This window comes from Passer montanus, unplaced genomic scaffold (genome assembly GCF_014805655.1).
Source record: "Passer montanus isolate IOZ18808 unplaced genomic scaffold, ASM1480565v1 scaffold8, whole genome shotgun sequence".
NCBI lineage: Eukaryota > Metazoa > Chordata > Aves > Passeriformes > Passeridae > Passer > Passer montanus.
The window spans coordinates 12,735,624-12,756,031 of NW_024373256.1; the positions used below are offsets into that span (position 1 = coordinate 12,735,624).

The 20,408-nt window shown below is 40.2% G+C and overlaps 1 protein-coding gene across 23 annotated transcripts in view; it reads right to left on the reverse strand.

Annotated features, from left to right (window-relative positions):
- The window catches only part of RBFOX1 (RNA binding fox-1 homolog 1), a 1,145,409-nt gene that overhangs the window by 690,942 nt on the left and 434,059 nt on the right, over positions 1-20,408 (reverse strand). For 4 of the 23 annotated variants that reach the window (XM_039732152.1, XM_039732157.1, XM_039732149.1 and 1 more), the window contains exon 1: positions 12,769-12,800. The exons of 18 other annotated variants lie outside the window; for them this stretch is intronic. The gene's annotated coding sequence lies outside the window, so the exon portion shown is untranslated. Of the gene's footprint in view, positions 1-4,176; positions 4,233-12,768; positions 12,801-20,408 lie in introns of those variants that run through there. One more of the 23 variants, XM_039732147.1, reaches the window with a different exon arrangement.

The window sequence follows — 20,408 nt, forward strand, 5'->3', positions numbered from 1 at the left end:
AGAAGGCTCTCTGCCAGTTCACCTTAAAATGCCAAATCAAAGAGAGCAGCAGCAGCCTGACTCAAACCATTACTGAGAGAAATCACCAAGACATGCATTGGTATCTAACCCAACCTGCCCAAAAGCCAGGGAGAGGATGAGCCCAGGAGCATTGCTGGCAAAGGAACAGAGACAGAGAGAGCAAAGGGCTGAGGCTGCGAGGCAGGGAAATTGCCACTGGAAGGGACATTAAAAAAACCCTCGTGTCAGGTCTAAGACTGAAAAGTCCTGATGATCTCTACCCCTGAGAATACAGAAATAATCAGGAAGGGTGTGTGCTTCCCTCCCACTGCCAGCCCACACAACCCTGTCCTTTCTAAACCAAGACAAGGATTTTTTTTTTCATATCACAATTTTTGTTATTCCCTGAGCTTGACCGTAACTCTGAGAGGAGCCTCCTTAACTCCTAAAACCAGGATTAATTTATTATGGCAACAGGGGAAGAGAGAGCAGGGAACAAACATTTTCCCCAAAAGCATCAGGATTGGCAGCCTACACATGGAAATGCTGAACGTTCTGATTTTTTTTCCTGCCTGCATTCCAAAATTCTCCGTTTTCTCTTCTCCTGATTCTCTCTCTGCCACTACACCAAATGACACACTGCCCCATTTCCTGTAAGCAAACATCAGTGCAACTCCAGGGCACAGCACTGTGACAACGATCTTGCACCACAGATCCTTCTGCCTGCTAAGTGCAAGGCAAGAATAGTCCTAGAAAAATGTCATACTAAAAAAAAAAAAATAATAATAATTACACTTGAACTCACATTTGACCCATAGACAATTCAGCTCTTGGATGGAACAATTATGTAAAGCCAGTGTGGCTAGAAGGCAAATCCTTTCAAAAATTGCACGAGAAACAGGATGAGGAGGAAAACACATTTATCAATGATCCCTTAGCACTTACCAGAAAAAATTAAAGCATAGTACAAAACATTTTTTAAATAATTACTTCTAATTTTCATCCTATTATCTTTCAATTTTTTCTTCAGAGACATAAAAATGATGATTTTTGGTAAGACTGTGAACAGCACCAGAAACTTGCATCCTGATGTCTCAGAAGAAAAAACATTCACCCACTTCAACCATTAAACCCTCCAGAGACTCGCTAGGTTCTCTGAGCACTCAGAAACCACCACTGTGCTCACACTTCAACCACACTTCAGACATTTCATCATGTCTGCATATTTATTCCATAAAAATTAGGTGTTTCTGACTTTAGTTTTCAAGTTATGCTATGTTGCTTGTCCTAAAAATCCAGATTTGACATATTATTTTTATATTTTAATTGTGGCAGACCATGCATTTCTTTTCACTTTTTTTTTTGACTATTAATTCAGTTGAATAGAGATGCCTATAGTATTATAGGTGCTGCTCAGCAACAGCAGCTCTGTGCTACATTTAGATGTCCACTCACGCAAGCCTACAGACATAAAAGTTTCATAAATAAATACATTTTCAAGGTGACTTTCTTTAAAACAGCTCAATTCAAAGATAACAATTTCTGCCTTCTGGCACTTATCCTAAAAAATATTCATTTTGCATGAGTAAGTCCGTGTAAAAGGCAAAAAGATGCCACTACTGCTTTTAAAAATAGTTGGGGAATAAAAAAGAAAGGAAGTTACATATTTTCTAAATTCCTCTGTAGATAATGCCACGGGAAATTTGCTCTGTTACTTCAACTAGACAAGATGTTAAGGTCAGCCTTGGGCTCAGCTCAGCAGAGCTCAGGCAGAGGCAGAGGATGTTCCAGGCTCTCCCTGTTCCCTGGATTCTCCCAGCAGGGTTTGCAGGAGCTTTGGTGGCTGCAGAGCAGAGGGGCTGAGAGCCAGAGCTGCCAACTGCCCTGGCTGGGGGTGCCACCCTGCCAGCAGCTGCTCGTGGCATTAGGAATGGGTTTTTAAATTAAAAATAAAAGGAAAATGAATGAAAATACTGTATTTCTTTCAAACATAGTGAGAAAAATAGCCTAATTATTAAAAGGATGAAAAGAAAAACACACTGTTAAGTAACCATTGTGGTTGGTTTGTGGGACCAAAGGAGAGAAACCTGGGGAGCAAACATGGTTCTGCCACTGCTCCATGACAATGGGATCCTTCCTTTCAGAGTGATGCCTCAGGATTTCAGCTTCTCTATTTCTCATAGATTTGTAACCCTGCAGTTTTTAGTGTATAACTCTAAACTCCACACAGTGTGAGCTGCTGCTCTCCCATTTTGGGCAGACACAACAATTCCTCTCCAGGCCTGGCAATCAAGGACACCTCACTGCCTCAGGCCTGAGAGATGGAAACAACAGTGAGCTGGGGGGAGCAAATTTGGGGTAAATGACTTCATTACCTGGAGCTGTAATTGGAAGAGTAACCCCCAACATGCAAATGAACCAAACTTAAAAATATGAAAACCCACAACCCATCATTCATTTTTTGGGTGTAGCCCCTGGGGGGCTCTGTCTCCCCTAAATGTACCTGAAGGTCCTTAAACAAACAGAACTGCTTTTTATTCCCTTAATTCTGTCTGGCCTCTGGTTTTCAGGTAGCCCAAAAAGGCATTAAGAGAGTCAAGTTAATGAAAGGCTGACTCCTGAGTAAGTGTAGGGAAACCACAGCTCTGCCTTCTGCAGTGCCTACAGAGTCACAGGGAGTGAAACACAGCCAAAACCCCAACACACACAAAGATGGTTTCAGAAGAGGAGAAAGAAGAAGTCATGTTGGACTGCATTCTCTCTTTTCCTGCTGACAAGCCTAACACAGAACACAACACACCCAGTGACATAAAATTTACATTAATGGGGCTAATGCTAAAAACAGCACAGTGCAGCTGACTGACAAGCTGGCATTAAATCAATGCATTGGCTTCTGCATCTGCTGCACAACTTGGTTTCCTGGGATTTTTGCTTGAATTAAGATGCTACAAAAGGCGGAGGGTGGGGAAGATTTGTTTTCTTGTGGGTAGTGAACTTGTTCTCAGCCTTTGTGATGCTGTTTGGGAGCACAGTGGTGCTCCTGCTGTCTCTGTTGCTGCCTGGGTACGGAGCTTTCTCCTCCTCCCAGGAGGTGTTTCATACCTCTAGTAAGTGATGTGCAGGTTCCTCTACAGCACTCACAGATGGATGTGCCAGGATGTTTGCACAGATACATTTATTGCATATATCCTGCAGGATATAGCAGCCTTCATTCCATGATGAAATATGAGTTTGTGGCACTGGTGGCTGTCAGACAAAGTACAGAATTACACAGACTGGGAATTGTGAAACCTAACATTCATGGCAAGTCTTATTTTCTCTCTCTTTGTACTACACAGGTTACTGGAAACCATTATCTCTAAGGGAATGGGGCCACAGAAAAGTTTACAAAAATGCTGCAGAGACTACGTTTGGAAAGAAGGAAAAGTTAAATCTATATTGTAGAGTAGCATTCTTACGTATGTGAGAAGCACATTTTAGAGATCTCTCTAGATCCAACAACTGCTTTCCCTTCCTGGTGTTACCTAGTTATCCATGTTGTTAAACATAGATTTGAATCCCCACATTACAGGAAACCAGCTCCACTCCAGAAAAAAGCAGTGGTGTGACATTTTATATTTGAATTATGTTAGCATTGTGAAGACACGAGTTCTTCTAGCAGTTCCCTTTCTTTCAGTTTCCCTCTAGGCAATGTTAGAACAAATTTCCCTCTTCTCATCTACTGAAATTCAATTCCTTCTATTTAGAAGGCAAAGGAGACAACAGACTTTCAAGAAGAATTTCTCTAGACTAGAATTGTTTGCATCTATTGTTGGCATCATACTTGCATTAAATATACATTCTACATGCAGTTGTCCCTATCTGAATTAAACTTTAGAGGAAAAGTACTTATGCTCATTGCTCTGTGTGCCTCAAAAAAAAAAGCATCAGAGAATGTAAAGAAGAGAGACATTAATGAGAGATATTTAGAAATAATTAGACAGGTCACCTTTTATTTTTAGTATATGTACTTTTACCAGCTACCCAGAGAACAAGACTTATGGTTATCAGAGTACTACGACAATCATGCCAATAAGTTAATTACTATGAAATAAATATACTGCTATAACTAATTTTCATATCCAATTGATGGATTTTTATTTTATTCCTTTTTCCCCAAGAAATCAGTGTACTCACAGGTTTTCATGAGAGTTCAGATCTCATTTTGGCACCCAAAGGAGAGCCAGACTTTGCTGAGAGCTCGGTGCCTCGCAGAGCAGGAACTGTGAGGAGCTGAGCTATTTTCAACATCTACCAGCTGCTGTGTAGGTTGAGAATATGAAATTCTGAGCTCTTTAAAAGCCTGGCCTTACCTAACTAAGCAAGAATCCTAAATCTAGGAAATTACAGTTCCTTCTGCCGTGTCCTTTGTCCTGCTGAAAACTCCCACTTTTAGTGCATTTCAAGAACTTTGCATTCCCATTATTGCCACCAGGCCCCTCGCTGCCTCCACGAGCGGCTCTGACCTTTCCAACACATCCTTCTTCAGGGAGAAAAGGTTATTTTTCTTTCCCTGCTTTAATAGCAAAGTTGCCTCATTACTGGCACTATCAGAATTTTAAACTGAAATAATGCTCACACTTGGCTCAGGGGGCTCAGAGGGCTCTGCCAGTGTCACCCCAGGTGTCACCTCACCTGTCTCCCCCTAGGTACAATCCTCACAGCCTGGAAAACAGAGCCAGCTTCTCTCTGATCAGGTGGTGACAGCCCTTGTTCTTCCTCAAATTAGGACAGCACCAGATTTATAAAAATACAGAAATGCCAATCATTATCAATACCCTATTAATTTTCTGGGCAGTAATAGCACCAGGGTCATTACAGATAAAGAAAAAACAGTCCAGAAATGAGCAGGCTGTGCTCTGCAGACACTCCAGTTGCAGCAGCACATAATTCACATGAAGCACAGTGCACAGGCATCAGCTGTTCTTCTGGAACACTTCACTTTCAGGATTTCTTTGCAATAGATATTGCCTTTCTCACTCTACAAACTTTTGCTCCCTCACCACTTTGCCTGCGGAATCAACTCGAGTATTTTTTCCAAAGCTTCCTTTCTTTTCAAATACTTCTTGGGCAAAATGCTTGGATTTGAAACCTACTTTTTAAAATGAAGAATTAAACTACACAAAGGATTGCAGCAGCCTTTTGATACTTTGATGATTTAATCAAGCTTACATTTTTCTACCCTTTTTTTCTAATTTTTTTGAGATGAAAGAGATAAAATGTGTTTTCTGCAAAACAGTCCACTAATTTACATGGTCTGCAAAAGGCCTTAACAATTTCATAATAATGATTGAAAAACCACAATTATTTATGTAAACCATCAAGAGCAGAGAGACAATCCTGTTTCCTGTCAGTGAAAAATGAAATATTTTAGAGACATATCGAGAGAGACTTCTAGAGATGTGCAACCAGTGCTTTAAATCTTTTTTTAGAGTTATTGTCAAGAGAAATTCAGGTGAGGTTTCCAGTTTGAGCCAACATTCCTAAAAGCTTCACTTCGATTGCACTGACACAATCTTATAAGTTCAGGCAGTGCACTTTGGTTTATGCAACAGCCCTGCAGAAAAAAAAAAAATTTCCAAGAGATTTAAGATTGTCTTGTTTTTAAACATGAACTGAAAATCTCTAAACAAATTATATTAGCAAAATTATCACCACTACCAGACAACTACATTCCTCATGTTAATTTCAAATATATTTTAAATTTAATTCCAGTTGTCACATAAACTATTATGCACATTTTGTAATCATGCATCTCTAATCAACTTTAGATCCCAAATTGCATTTGTCTGGAAAGTTTCAGGCTTTGGATTGCAGAGTCATGAAACCAAACCTTTGCTGACACTCACATACCTACAAGGTGGAATAGAGGCTCCTCCTCCCCTTCCCAGGCTACATGAAATTACAATTATCCTTTACATTTTCATCAAAGAAATTGTATAAAAAGGATTTTGGAAGTGCTCTTCCTCCAAGTGTCACTGTCATATTTTCTGAAAAATCCCTTCATCAGGATTTCTTCTCCTGGGAAGTTGAGAAGCCTCAGAGAAAAATGTAAATAATAATTATCTGATTTGCTTCTCCTGTGTTTGGCTGCTTTGGAATGTGGTTGGAGATTGTTTACCCACAGGTGTATGTTGGATTGGTTCCATGTGAATTGTTTTTACTTAATGACCAATTCCAGTCCAGCTGTGTCGGACTCTGAGGAATGAGTCACGAGTTTTTATCATTCATTCTAGTTAAGCCTTCTAATGTATCCCTTCTCTATAGTTTAGTATAGTTTTAGTATAGCATTCTTTAATATAATATCTCTATATAATAAATCAGCCTTCTGAGAACATGGAGGCAGATTCATCTCTTCCCTTGTCTTGGGGACCCTCACAAAAACCACATCCAAGCACTACGAGGAAACTGAAACCCCTACAGAAGGTCAGGATTCTGCAGGTGAAGTGGAGCATCCCATCCCTTCCCAATGGCATGGGAAAGGGGCTGTGGGTGCCCAGGGCTGTGCCCACGGAGTGAGCAAAGCCCTGGAGATCAGAGTGCTGACCACAGCAGAGCCCAAGGATCAAACACTCCCTGGACACACCGCAGCGTTTGCTTGGCCCCTTCCCACCAGCAGACTCCTCTTGCACACTCCCTGAAGGACCAGACTGCACTAAAGTGAATTTGAAGGTAAAAAAATGTCATTTATTAATTTGCCTCTGTCCCCCCCCCCCTTCTTTCTTGGCAATCAGCTGTGATACATAACCTGAATTTTAATACCAAATTACAAGAGCACTGTGTAAATGGCATACTCAAAAATGCAGACTTTCCCTTTTCTTTTAGGTAAAATTAAGCTAATCTGCTTTGACAAGAGGGCTCTTTGGAACCACCTAGTGAGTCTCCCAAATATGAAGCAGTAACTCAAATGTCAATTACTTTTCCAACAGCAGACAAATTGCTGGCACACTAATGCAATTTAAGGACAATAATTAGATAACAGGACTACAGAGTGTACCAGGTGACAGAGTTTCTGAGATAATAGAATCTAGTGTCCTACTTCTTAAATATTAACATCATTCCATTTCAGTCAATCGGTTTATGGTAATTTTAAAAGGGCAAAGCAAATTCTTTTTATTGCTAATAATATTGTGCTTCTCCAGCATTAGCTTTGAAGGTTAGCAATTTACAGGGTCAAACCTTAATTATATTATTTCCTTTTTATTTACTTTTCTTTTTTAATCTTTCCTCTTTGAAGTCTTTTCCTATTATAGATATTTTAAAGCACTTTATTAAAAAAAACATTGAAACTCTTGAAATGTGAGTTCACTGTGCTCCACAGAAAGGAGCCAGGTTTGTCACAGCACTCATAACATTTTTGTTAGACCCATTTGGAAATCCACAAACTTTTCCCACAATCACTTTTTGTTATAATTGCATTCTAATCTGAGTGGTTTGGTTATGTCAGGCAATCCATGATGCCATGTGCCATGTCCAAGGCTCTGCAAAATAAATGCAGTCCAGTGGCACTCCATAAATATTCCAGGCAGAAGAAATCTCCCTGCTTTAGCCACAAGTACCCATATCACTGAATTTCACTTTGCATCATGAATTTATATTGGAATATTCTTCCATTCCCACTTTTTTTTCCTCATTAGTCAGCCATGGAACATTTGTTTTCAACAAAGACTCTGTAATTCTCAACACCAAACCTCCTTTCATCCATAAAACTAACGCCCACTGACACAGTGAAATATCTCCACTCTGACCAGAGGGACTAGCTCCTGGACAGGGGTGGGATTTACCTGAAATAATGTTTAACTTCTCAACTGAGACCACAACAAAAATGCAAATTTGTGTTCTCTGGGTTGTTTTTAAGTTTTCAAGTGACTAAAGACAGGAAAAAAAATCATAACACAGACCATGAAAAATTGTGTTTCAAAACATACTTTTTTCCCATCTTAAGCAAAATAAAACCTTTAAGTGCTGCATTAAGAACCAGCCAAGGCTTTCAGAATCTTTGTGGCAGTCTCCCAAAGCCATGCTTGTATTCTTTACTAGCCTTGTGCAATGCAGTTTTATCCATTCTGAAGAGACTGTTAGCAGACACGTGAAAAAGCTGCGATCAATTGTACAGGTTTTGGTCTTTCTCTTTGGGAAATATTCAATATCATAAGAGTGGTTTGCTAAAGAAAAATCAGAAAGTACAGCAAAACATGGAGATAATTCTTTCTTAGCCCTGGGGAGCCTGTGAGCCTACAAAGCTGAGCCTGCCCAGGGATCACTGGAGTACCCTGCAAGAACAGGCTTTTCTCACTTTTTGGTCATACACAAACACTATTGTGATTTATCACGTCCCACTGCCTGCACTGTGGCAGATAATGATCATTAAGTGCCTCCACTGTGGTTTGTTACCCTGCTGATAATCATGGATAAGGCACTGCCTGGACTTCCTCACTTCATCTGCAAACACTTCAAACACTGACCAAAAATGCAGTACTGCTGATACAGCTGTGTCATCTCTGCTCACGATTCCCCTGGTTTTCCATGTGGAAACAGATCTGTGGATAGCTGAACAATGTATCCTGACATCACCTTGGTGCTTCTTTTCAACAGGAGAATTCTTGTTCCTTTTGACTGGCAGGGAATATGGATTTGTGAAACCAGCAATGGAAATGCACCACGCCGAGGACTTGGGTATCAGAGTGGTCATCTCTGCCAAAGACCTCCAGGAGCCTCAGCCAGAACAACCAGAACCCCAAAAATGCCCTTGTGTATTATCTCAGAGCCCTGGGACAAACCCAGGGCTTCACCTGCCACGGTCAGAGTGGAACAAAGCCTTTTGGAAAGAGCAGAACTGCTGAAACCTGCTCAAAGCAGATCCCAACAGGCAGAGAAAATCTGGGGTTCCTCTCTCATTACTTGAACTGCAGTTAGAACTCATATTTGATTTCAAATGAGACTAAAACTGTCACGTCATCAGCACAGGAGGCAAATGAAAAGCCCTCCTGGAGGTGAACACTCTGCTCTCTGGCATCCACCTCCTGAGCTGTATTTCTTTATCGCACCATGAATCAGGACAATTCTTCGCTCACAAAACACCTTGAGGGAGATTTCTGTTAAAGGCAGTAAACAAACACCTTCACCAGTCCACAGGGCCTGTGGAATTCACCCCAGAGCCCTGGAGGAGCTGGGGATGTGCAGCTCCTCCTAACCCCTCCCCATCACCTGCCAGTCTGGGGAGCTCCCAGCTGACCAGGACTATTCCAACCTGCACAAAAGGGCTTCAGGAAAGACCCTGCAGCTCTTTTAGTCTATCCTCAGCACCTGGAGAATTTTATTTATAGAATATAGATTATACTGGACACTGCTGAGAGGCTTTTCAGTCACTCAAAAGGAAAAAAGCTCTGCCCACCCCACTCTCAGAGGGCTCAGGGATGGCTCAGGCACGGCTCAGGCACCTGTGGCACCACATGCATGAATGTGGAGCTGGGAGCCTCTCACATCATGCTCACAGTGCACAAAACAGAAGAAATAAAGAGTCTGTGGAAAAAAAAAAAAAACACAAAAAAAACCCCAACAAAAACCAACAACAACAAAACAAAACAAACAAAAAAAAACCCGAAAAAAACACAACACGACAAAAACCAACCAAACAAAAAAACCTCACAAAACAACCCAAAAACCCAACCAAAGATTAAAAAAAATGTAAAAACAAACAAAAACAAACAAACAAAAAAAAAAAGCCAACAAAACAAAAAGAAGCCACAAAAAACCCCCAAAAAACTCCCAAAACCCCCACAAACAAAACAAACACAGAAGAGACATGGGAATGGGTACTGCTCTATGGGGAATGCTTAGAGTTGATAAACATTGATAACCCAGGCATGCATAATTTTGAATCTGGTGCTTTTGGTAGTAAAGTGACAAAACAAAGGAAGAGGTTGAAAGGGCAGCAGGAAGGCATAAAAAAAGTTACTAGGACAGCAATTAGTAGGGGGACACTTGGTGTAAGGCATAATAATGAACAACACATTAATAATATATTATATACTTTGCCTTTTTAAAACTTCATACAATTCCTTTACATAGATAACCTCAAATAGCTACAGGACAAAAACAGAGATTGATATCATTCCTTTATACATCTTTCCATTAAGCAAACTGAACCCAACAGACAACCTTTCCATGAACTTACTCACTTCCATATGTTTCAAGACTGATAAATCATTATTCATTCCTCTAAGCACAAGGGCTTTCTTCGTTCCTATGGATAGGGAAAAAAACACTTTTTGGACAATGAAAAATTCTGTCTTTATTCTTTCTCCTACTCCTTTTCACACAGCCCTTACTCTGTCCCAGGATAATGAGAATCGAGTATAAATGAAATAAAGGGACTTCCATCTATTTCTATGAAGAAAATAAAGCCTTTTTTTTTTTTTTTTTGTAATCCAACATCTCATTTCAAAAAGGAAATAGCTTCGAGACTTGCATGCTTTTTAAAGTACATGTCTGATTCTACAATGGTAGTCTAAGAAAATCACACTCCGTAAAAAGGAAGTCCTACATTTATGCTGTTTGAAATATTTTCCCTACCTCATGCTTTCCTTTGTTTCAATTATTTCATACAAACTTCTTTTTCCTCATTAAACACTCATGTTTTCTGTCTCTGAAGTAGAGAACATAAAATTTTCTTCATCGCATATTTATAAAAGCATAAGCCACTGAAGACTGTTTCTAGGGGTCTCTGTAACTCTACCTACTATAAGTACTACTAGATCCTCCTTACTATTCAGTTCTGAAATAATTAAACCTTTTTGGAACAAATAAAACACTGGACACCTTGATACCTAAGTGCTACAGCAAAGACTCAAATTGTGCTCACATTTCTGCACATATTCTTTCATTTTAGCCTTGCCCTTAAAATAACTAAAACTATATTGCCAGAGCACATTTCAAATGCTACAGCACACAGCTAACAGAACAAATAACTGAGTTAGAATGTTACTCATTGTTTGCCTTTATTTCAGAATGAAGTCAAATATGATTTATCCCCTGGCTGTTTCATTTTCTTTGAAACTTTGCAATTGGGATTTACATCTTCTGTGCTGAGACAAGCAGGTTAAACAGCTTCTGCTGTAGCATTTGTCAGCTCTGCATGGTGTTTCTTTCCATGAACACACAGTGTTCACTCCACTCGTTCCTTTGCTCTCCATTCCTGTTTCTCTCCCCCTCCAGAGCATCACAGGAAGGGCTGAGGTTGAAAGGGACTGGAGATCACAGTCCATCCCCCTGCTCAGAGCAGGGCTTAACAAACCCAGAGCTTCACTGAGAAAACTCTCCAAAAAACACCTCAGCAGAAAAGAAATCAAGAGAGAGAAGACAGCCTGCAGTGCCAGGATGTCCATGGAAAGACACTGAGGATGGAACTGGTTATTTCAGGGCTGAAATGTGTCCCTTCCCTCTCTCCAGTCTGCACTGCACAGAAATGCTGACAGGGAACCCTGCAGCCAGCTGAGGTGTTGGTAAACAGCAGCTCTCAGTGTCTCCTCCAGACAGCAAAAAGAAAATAAAAGTAAGGAAAGAAGAGTAAGTAGACAGAGGAGCAGAAATTAATCGAGTTCAGTAACTGACCAGAAAAAAAAGCTGCAGGGGAAATGGAAACAATTAGGGAAAAAAAATAATGAATTCCTTAAGGTTGTTTTGAGAAGGCATTTAGGCATATGTCACCAGGAGGTAGATCTTGAGGAAAGGTGGCAGAAGCAGCAGTTTCTCCAGCAGAGCAGGAAACAACTTACTTGGCTCTCAGGAACACAGAATAGCTGAAGAAAGGAACCAGAAAGAAAAGGGAAACCAGGATTCTGAAAATCTATGGCAGAGACAAGAGGGAGAGACAGGAATGGATGGTGTAACATGAGATGATAAAATGGGGAGTACAGAGGAGAACAAGATGACACAGTGGGAAAACAAAACAGGGGGCAGGGTTTACAGATGAATCCCAGTCCAAAATTTATGGAATTATTGTCATAAGATGAAAAAGGGGATGACACACACAAATAAAGAGAAAAGCCAGTGACTTCAAACATAAAACAAGGTAACAGCTGCTCTCCTGTTTCACTAAGTTGGATCATTTACCACATCCATATTTCAAATAGTAATTAATTAAGTTGTACTGGAGCCAACAACAGCAGGGACTCTTTATTAATGAATGCATAGATCTGATAAACAACTGTGCTGAAGATGGATTTTACTAGTAAACTTTAGCACTACCATTTCCTATAAGAATGAATATGCATAAAACAGTGTCTCTGAAGGTTTTGAAGGTATGAGAAGGAGGAATCCAGACACTATTGCATCAGCAGCAAAGTTCTACGGAGTCACAACTGAATAATATCGAGTTCTGCAATGATATCAACTTCATGATACACAAACAGTATTTCAGCATTTCAGAAAAAAGAAATTAAAAGCTATAAAAAAACAAACCACCCACCAGAAAACACCACTCCTCCACCCAAACAAACAAAAAAATTATTTATTTTTCTATACTAAGCTTAGGAAATGGGAGCACTTTTCTGAGAATGATCAGAACTCCCTGGCTGCTGTTCAATATGCAAACAAGTCTAATTACTCCCTCTGGCTGGTACCAAAATGTTTGACTCCTGTCAGGGGCAGTTTTTCACCTGGAATCCTGCAGAAGCTGTTCTGTTTCAGAGCTCCAGGCAAAGCCAAGGAATGCACATGCAGACCTACCTCTCAGGAGATGGGATGAGCACCTTTCAGCACCAGAGTCTCCTCAGCTCCACAGCACCCAGCTGGAGCCTTTGCACTGCTCAGTCTATGTGGGCACCACTCACTTTGTTGAGCAATAGTTGCTCCCTATTTTTGGAATAAGGTTCTACTTTCTTGCTCAGAAAGCTGAGTTTAGCTGTAGGCTGCTATTTCGTTCCTTTATTAAGCATCCTTCAACACATTCAGTATCCAAAAATTTATTCATCGTAAAGAAGGAGTTTGGATACAAAACTGGTTTTAAAGTTTAGCCCCAAGTTTTCCAGATCCTTAGCAATGGCATTTAAGTCACACATAAAGCTCAAGGAAAAGGTCATATTTTTCAGCTTTCTAGGAAGGAAGGAAGGAAGGACAGAAGGATGGAAAGACCTAAGCCACAATTGCTTAGTCATCTGAGCTCAGCTCCCAGCCACCCAGAGCAGAAGCAAGAAACACGAGAGAACCGTGTCTGTCTTTCTAAACAAATCTGTTTCACATTTTGCAGGCAATTAAAAAAAAAAAGAAAGAAGACGAGTCAGTGTGCAGCTCAAAGCAGGAGAGAAAATCGTGAAGCTGTAAAACAGAGACTGTGGAGAATCAGTTTTCATCTTTTCCACCCACTTTGGGGTGAACAGGCTACAGCAGGCCAGAAACAAGAATTTCTACCTTGCCCTCAGCATGGCATGAAAAAAACCCAGCAATCCACACATTTCATAAAGCACAACTGGCTGCACTTTCTTTCCATTCTGTTCTCTGTACCTTTCATACAAGGCTTGCTATTATTTCTTTTTTCTTTTTTTTTTTTTTTTGTCCTGTAACAAAGCTTTTTCCTGCATTATTCTTTCTCGGTATCACCCTGTATTTATTAATTGTTAATTTACACTATCCATGACAGCAATTCTTAGTACAATCTGATCAGTAAAAATCCACTTAAACCTAGTGGCATGCCCCACACACCCTTTTATCAAGATTATTAGCATTTGTATTTTATCAAGCCCCGAGAGGCTCTAACCAGGATCACAGCCCCAGTGGCAGCACAACACATCAAGGATTTGAGATAGCCCTGCCCAGGGAGGTGAAGTGGCACTGATTCCTCTGTCACAGGCACAGAATTGTGACACTGCAATCAAGTGATCTGCCTGAGGAAACCAGGGATGCTGCTAAGAGAGATTAGATTGAAATCTAAAATCCTTGACACCTAGCTAAGTACACATGACAAGACTGTGGAGAATGCTGGATCTTTGCACCTTTCTGTAATAAAACCTGAATGTAATCTAAATAGATTTATGCCATCTGTCTCTTGAAATGAAATGGATATGAATTTTTATTTTCTAGGCTACTTCTACTATCGACTACTTGCCTTTATACTTCTAAAGCTGAACACAGAGCGAAGGTCTTATAACCAATACAATCTTTATTTCTATCCTTTGAGACTGCCTAGTAACACCCATCAATATCAAACCTTCACTTAAAACCAACCATCATATGAAAACTGAAATTCCAGCACTCCTGATGCAAGTATTTATAGCAAACTTTGTGAGAGAGCTGCTAGCTGGACTAATCCTTACCCTGACATTTTGGAATATGGGATTAGAAGTCTCTCCAGCTGCTTTCTTATGAGCCACAGTGTTAGTGAAGTGGCAGGAAAAAGGGGAATGTGTGCATCCACTGAAATCAGAGGCAGTACTTCCAGGCTGATATCACATTTTAAGAATATCCTGGGTACTTTCAGTGCAAAGTTCTGTCATTCCCTCAGTGCACACATCCTCAGCATTCAGAAATCTTACAGGAGAAATCGTGACTAATGGAGCACAAGGCAGAGCTTCAGAAATCTGCCCTGTAAGTGAGAGCTAGAATGAACAGTCACTGCTATTGGAACCCAGAGCTGGGGCCATTTGCAAGGAACTAAAGCCAGATGGGGATGCTTAATTTACTTTCACTTAGCTTTGGTGCTCTCTGCATAATTCTTGCCCCAATCCCCTCAACACTCTCAGAGTATTTTGCATAGGGAAGTACATTCTGGCATGGAACACATTAATCTTCATATACCAACAGGCACAATGTGTGCCAATAGCCACAACAACCCATCATGGTAGAATTTATAATGTCTCAGCTCCTCATTTATTTTCAGCAATGGAATAAGTCAAAAGTACTGCTGAAAAGAGTCTGTGTTATTCAAATTACACTGTCAGCATTTTCCTTCCTCTCGGTTTTAGTGTAAAGGTAAAAAGATGTGGAAAAGAAAATAATTTCTGCAATTCAGAGTGCCCAGAGCCTGGACAGAGGCATGAGGACTGGCAAATAAATCAGGAATTTACACTCTCAAATATACCCACAATATTTTGTCGTAAAAGTTTAGGTCTCAAGTTTTCTATGAGTTTTCAATGTGCTACTTAACTTCCTGACAGTGAGGAAGCTACTGCTCTGACTAAACTGCAGAAAGGCATTTTCTAAATGTCTGTGGACACGTGCATGGGAGTACATCTATTATATACATTAAAAACAGACCAATTCACAAGTCTTAGCAACATTAAACAAGATGTTCCACTGTAAATATCTAATGCTACCAGAAAGTTCACTCTGTTACATTTAAGAACAGATGTTTTGAAAGTAAAGATTTTTACGCAGCCTCATACTCTAAAGCAGAAAAAAGCTGAGTTATAATCAGCACTTTTATATCCTCTAATAAAGTCAAAGTCATTTTTAAAACACAGTTTAAAGAAGTGGATTTCAACACTGAACATTTTTCTTTCTTTTCTACATGCAGTTTCAGATGTTAGCATTTATACACAGGCTACAACATGACACATTAATATATCAGGGTTATAATTAGTCTTTGCTGATGTCATCTGAAGACCACTCACACATTTCTATGCAAGGCTTCTTTCCATTTAGAAAATTTTGACAGAAATCATATATCAGTCTTTTCTTCTCTAAACTTTATCCCATATCACTGACTTAAAAGTAAATAGCCCCTAAAACAAGATGGCATGCACATTGTTAATACCTTTTGCTCAGAAGATCAGCCACGTGTAAAATAGGTGTATGTTCATGTAATTGGCTACAGTATTTGGCTCCATGGTTAAATGCATGATTTCCTCTAAGAGAATGCCAGTGTGGTCTGCATCACATTTTCTACTTCATAAAGATCCAATGAGCTGTGACCACAGGCTCCTCAACTTAATGGAAAGTTCCCTTGGTGACTTCTGAGTTTAAATTGTCCCTTTCTATGTGAATCAATAGATTTAAAACGCATTAATGGATCTCTTCCCCAAAAGCTTTTTAATCCCAAGAGACTTAGAAAGTAGATCTAACTCAGATTTATCACTCTTGCAGCACACTAAACCCAAGGTCCTGCCTCTTTATAATATAAAAAATAAATACAATTAAATATTGATACATATTAGCAATTATAAATACATAAATATTTATAAATAAATATAAATAAATATTTGTTTGTAATAAATAAATACATTAAACAAAACTGAATCATTGAGACATCTCCTTGGTGCAAACTACACACTTGCCCAGGTATTCAGCTATTAGCAGCTTTCAATATTTCCTTTCTAAAATGTTGGAAGCTGTCTTCACAAAGCTGTGAAGTTTTTCTAAACAGTCTTTTGCTGCTCAAAACTTATTTGCTCCCAGCAAGAGCACAAATGTCTGAATGATAGAGTAATTTCAATTCCTTGTACATAAAGAAAAATGCAAAACACCCACATGCAGAGAATTTCTACATCTTTGCAGGCAAAGAACTCTCCTTATACTAAACAAAATTTTAAAAAGGCCTAACTTTTATTTGTTTCTTGATTTTGTTGTATTTTTAGATGGCTACCTCAATCAACAAGAAAATGAAACTAAACAAAACCAAGGCAGTGCATACCTAGAGTCCCACTATGCTCACCAAGACTTGAAACATTCTACACAGAAATGTAAGTTATATCAGCATTTTTAATAATTTCAGAAACCTTTAAAACCCTATCACAGTCTAGGAACATCAGAAAATAAATGTAGGGGCTGTGTGTGAGTCAGGAAAATAACGAAAAAGGGTGGGACTGACATGGACAGTCTCAAGGCACCTGGAAAACACTGAAGCAGGAATTAATGAACACATTCAAATAAATTTTGCCAGTGGACAAATTAAGATGGGGAAATTAAATAAAAGCACTTAGGAGAATCAAGGTAAGGGTTCTACACACAGAGAGGTTCCCTTCAAGCAGCAGGTGCTTGGAAACTTTTGATGATCATCTCCAGAGACTTTTTGTCACAATCACTGAGACAAAGTGGAGTCAAGAAAGAAGAGAATTAAAACAGTAAGAACCCGGAGTGAATGTCACCTGAGGTCAAAAATGGAAGGTTTGTGTTCTGAGGAAGGGGAAGAACACTTAGTGCTCTTTTGGAGCAAGCTGAAACTTTTAAGACATTAATTGACTCCAAAAGAGAGCCAAGCAATTCCTAAAAAAGAAGGAATATGGTACCTAGGCCCTCTTATAAATGAAAATAAATTTATGAGAAATCAGCTTTTTCAAAGCACAGCACCTAAAATGGGAACTGAAAGCACCAGCCTAAGTGCAAAATGAGAACCACAGAAAAATCAATGATTCCAATTTGTAAAGAAAGCACAAATCAAATATTGTTAATATGATATATAAGCACAATATAAACTATTTGTACTACACACATTAAGGATAAATTGCTTGAATAAATTCTATTTTTATGAAAAAATACTGCAAACAACATGCTGACATGTCAGGAAAGTAAAAATAATAACTCTGACATTCTTAGTACTATATGTTATTTCCTAGTGATTTCCCAGGATCATCTGTTTTCACTTCAAGCAGCTGTTTAAATCCCTTTTTGCCTCACCAAATCTAGTTTTGTGTTACATTCATTGTATAATTTGTGCAGTCTAATACTTATACTATTACTATAATCCTCACTTCATTGCAAACAAGAAAAAGAGGCAATGCTTTTCCATTTGGAATTTCAGGAGGTGTTGATGGTTTCAGCAGGGGACTGTGAGTTTTGGGAACAAAAATAGTGTTGGTTGCTTATTTTTTCTTTCCCTCTCAAAGCAAGCAGAAACAACTTTTTGAGAGGAGAAAAAAAGAACAATCCCTGACAAGGCCAAACAGAAGAGGAATATGTTAGCACACTAAAAAAGGTCAAATCCAGCCCCAAGGATGAGAGAACAGACCTTGGGAAGAGTCCTTCTATTGGTAGAAGAAGGCAAATCTGCTCCTCAGCCTGGGCTTTCACACACTCCACATCATCCCCTGCACTGATCAACTCAAGCCCCTCTGTCTCCTCTCAGCCTCTTTTTAAATTCAGGCTGCAGAAAAAAATCTTAAGCATTATTTTGCAATAAAAGTCCAGATTAATATAAAAAGAGGTTTAGGGGGTTTGCCTCTGTCCAACAGCTGAAAGACAATTTAATGTAATAGCTCTGGAGAGCACATAGAGAATGAACTGTAACTGAGGGCATAAACATCTCCATCATGGAAATTATCACTGCAAAAGTATCCTTCTCACAACCTCACAATAGTAAATAGATGGCCATGGGTTTGCCAAAATATACATTTTCTTCACCCAGGCACTGTTTCTTCCCAAAGGGTCTGAAAAGTAAGAACACCGTGGAAAATGGAATGAAGAAGCTTGGCAGGTGCTGTCCACAGAGGTGTTTGACTAGAAGATGAATAGAAATAAAAGGTTGTGATTAATCCTGGAAGCAGCAAGGGACAATCACTATGAGAGCTACATTTTTAATATGACCTTACTTATAAGAACTTATTGCAGACTATTAATTCTGCTTATCAAATATGCTTCGTACTCAAATACTTCATTTTATTTTGTCGAATCATTAAAAATGCATCACAAATTGAAAAGTAAACAACCAGCTGCCACTGAAACACAGTCAGTTTAGAGCTTAATTCTGAACGGGATGGAAATAACCAGGGTAAATACCTGTATAATAAAAAATGACTCATCGTACTTGCAACACTATCACTTTTACTGCTTTTTCTACAATTTTCAGGTAGCAAAATAGGCTGAGCAGCTCAGCCTCCCTACTAAAATGAATACACAGGTCCATGTGGGTGTTTGCAAACCCTTCCAGGACAAACAGAGCTGCAGAATAATCAGGGCCAGAAGGAGAGGCCTCTGGAGGTCAATGAGCTCCAGCTGCAGCTCTTGCTCAAACTGGACCTACTTTCACAATAAGCTCAGTTTTCTCATGCCCTGTCTGGTCACACTTTCAGGGCTTTCAGCTATGGGAAGCCCCCAGTGTCTCTGGAATCACTGTGAAGAGATTCTTTCTCCTCTTCTCTCCCCTTTCCAAGGAGCATTTCCCCAGTGCTGCCTGCAGCCAGTGCCTCCCTCAGAGGATCCTCCCTGCCCCTGCCTCCTCTCCAGACTCTTTGGGAGAGTGACAGCAGTGCCCAACATCTCTGCTGGGACACGACCTGCTCCAGCCTCCACCCAAACCCCTTCTGGCTCTGAAGGCCCAGTGGGACATCATATTCTAGACACAGCTCCAAGAGGGCCCAAAAAGGGCAAGAGCAATAGTTTAGCCTTCCTTAGGTCCTACAAAAGAATCCTTATTTAAGTGTTAATGCCAGGATGATGGGAGCATGTGGAGATGAGATTTTAATGGTGCACAGCAACATGAGGATCTCCTCTAAGGAAGATCATGAGGAGTAATACTACTACTAACAGGAACACCCATGCACTCCTCACTCAAGAGCAAGGGTGAAAATTAAGGAAAACTGTCACTATTAGTTGTTAAATATCTTCATTAGACAAGAACAAGGATAATTACTGCTCACATAATTCACAGTTTGAAAAATCCTCATCCATTTTCTCTCCTGTTGATGCAGCACACACCAAAGGGCTCACACTGGGGGCATTTCTGCACACAGCAGGGGAGGAAGGGGAAAGAAAATGCATCAAAGTACAATAGAATGCTTGCCTCAAACCAACTTCCATCACTTTGTCTGTCCCAGAACCAGAGAACATTCTTACTAAGGTTGCTCTTGCTTGTTTTTTAATAAAATATGTTTGGAATACAGAACACTACACAGGTACTGCTTCAGCCACAGTTCACCTGGTAGAGATTTGCTGAAAATAAGCACGGACGGACCCTTCTTGTTGGCTCCATTGTCAGGGAGCCCCTCTCCCTCCAGCCCTGTGGATAAGAACACCTTTGATGGCCCCACTGTAATTAGCAGGCCTGGCTGGCGAGGCCGGGTGGCTAAAGGACAACACAGCAGCCTTGAAGGACATTTCTAATCTTATCAGAGCTCCTCGGGAGGAAGAAATACACCTTGTACCTGCACACAGCCATTAGTCAGGGGTAAGCAGCCCCTGGACTTGACGCGGTGAGCAGCCGCGTTATCGCCGCGCCGTTCGTCGTTCAGCGCGAGATGGATGAGGCCCCGGCCAGCCCCGGTGCCGGCACTGCACACACTCCCCACAGAGCCTGCAGGGCACAGGCATCCCCACGGAATGAGTCACTGCCTTCCCCTCATGCTGGAGAAAACGCCTGGAACAGGGAGGTTTTTTACAAATAAGTCTAATCTCCTTGTACGGCCTGGCCTCTTCTGAGGACCCGCAGCAGCGAAGCTTTT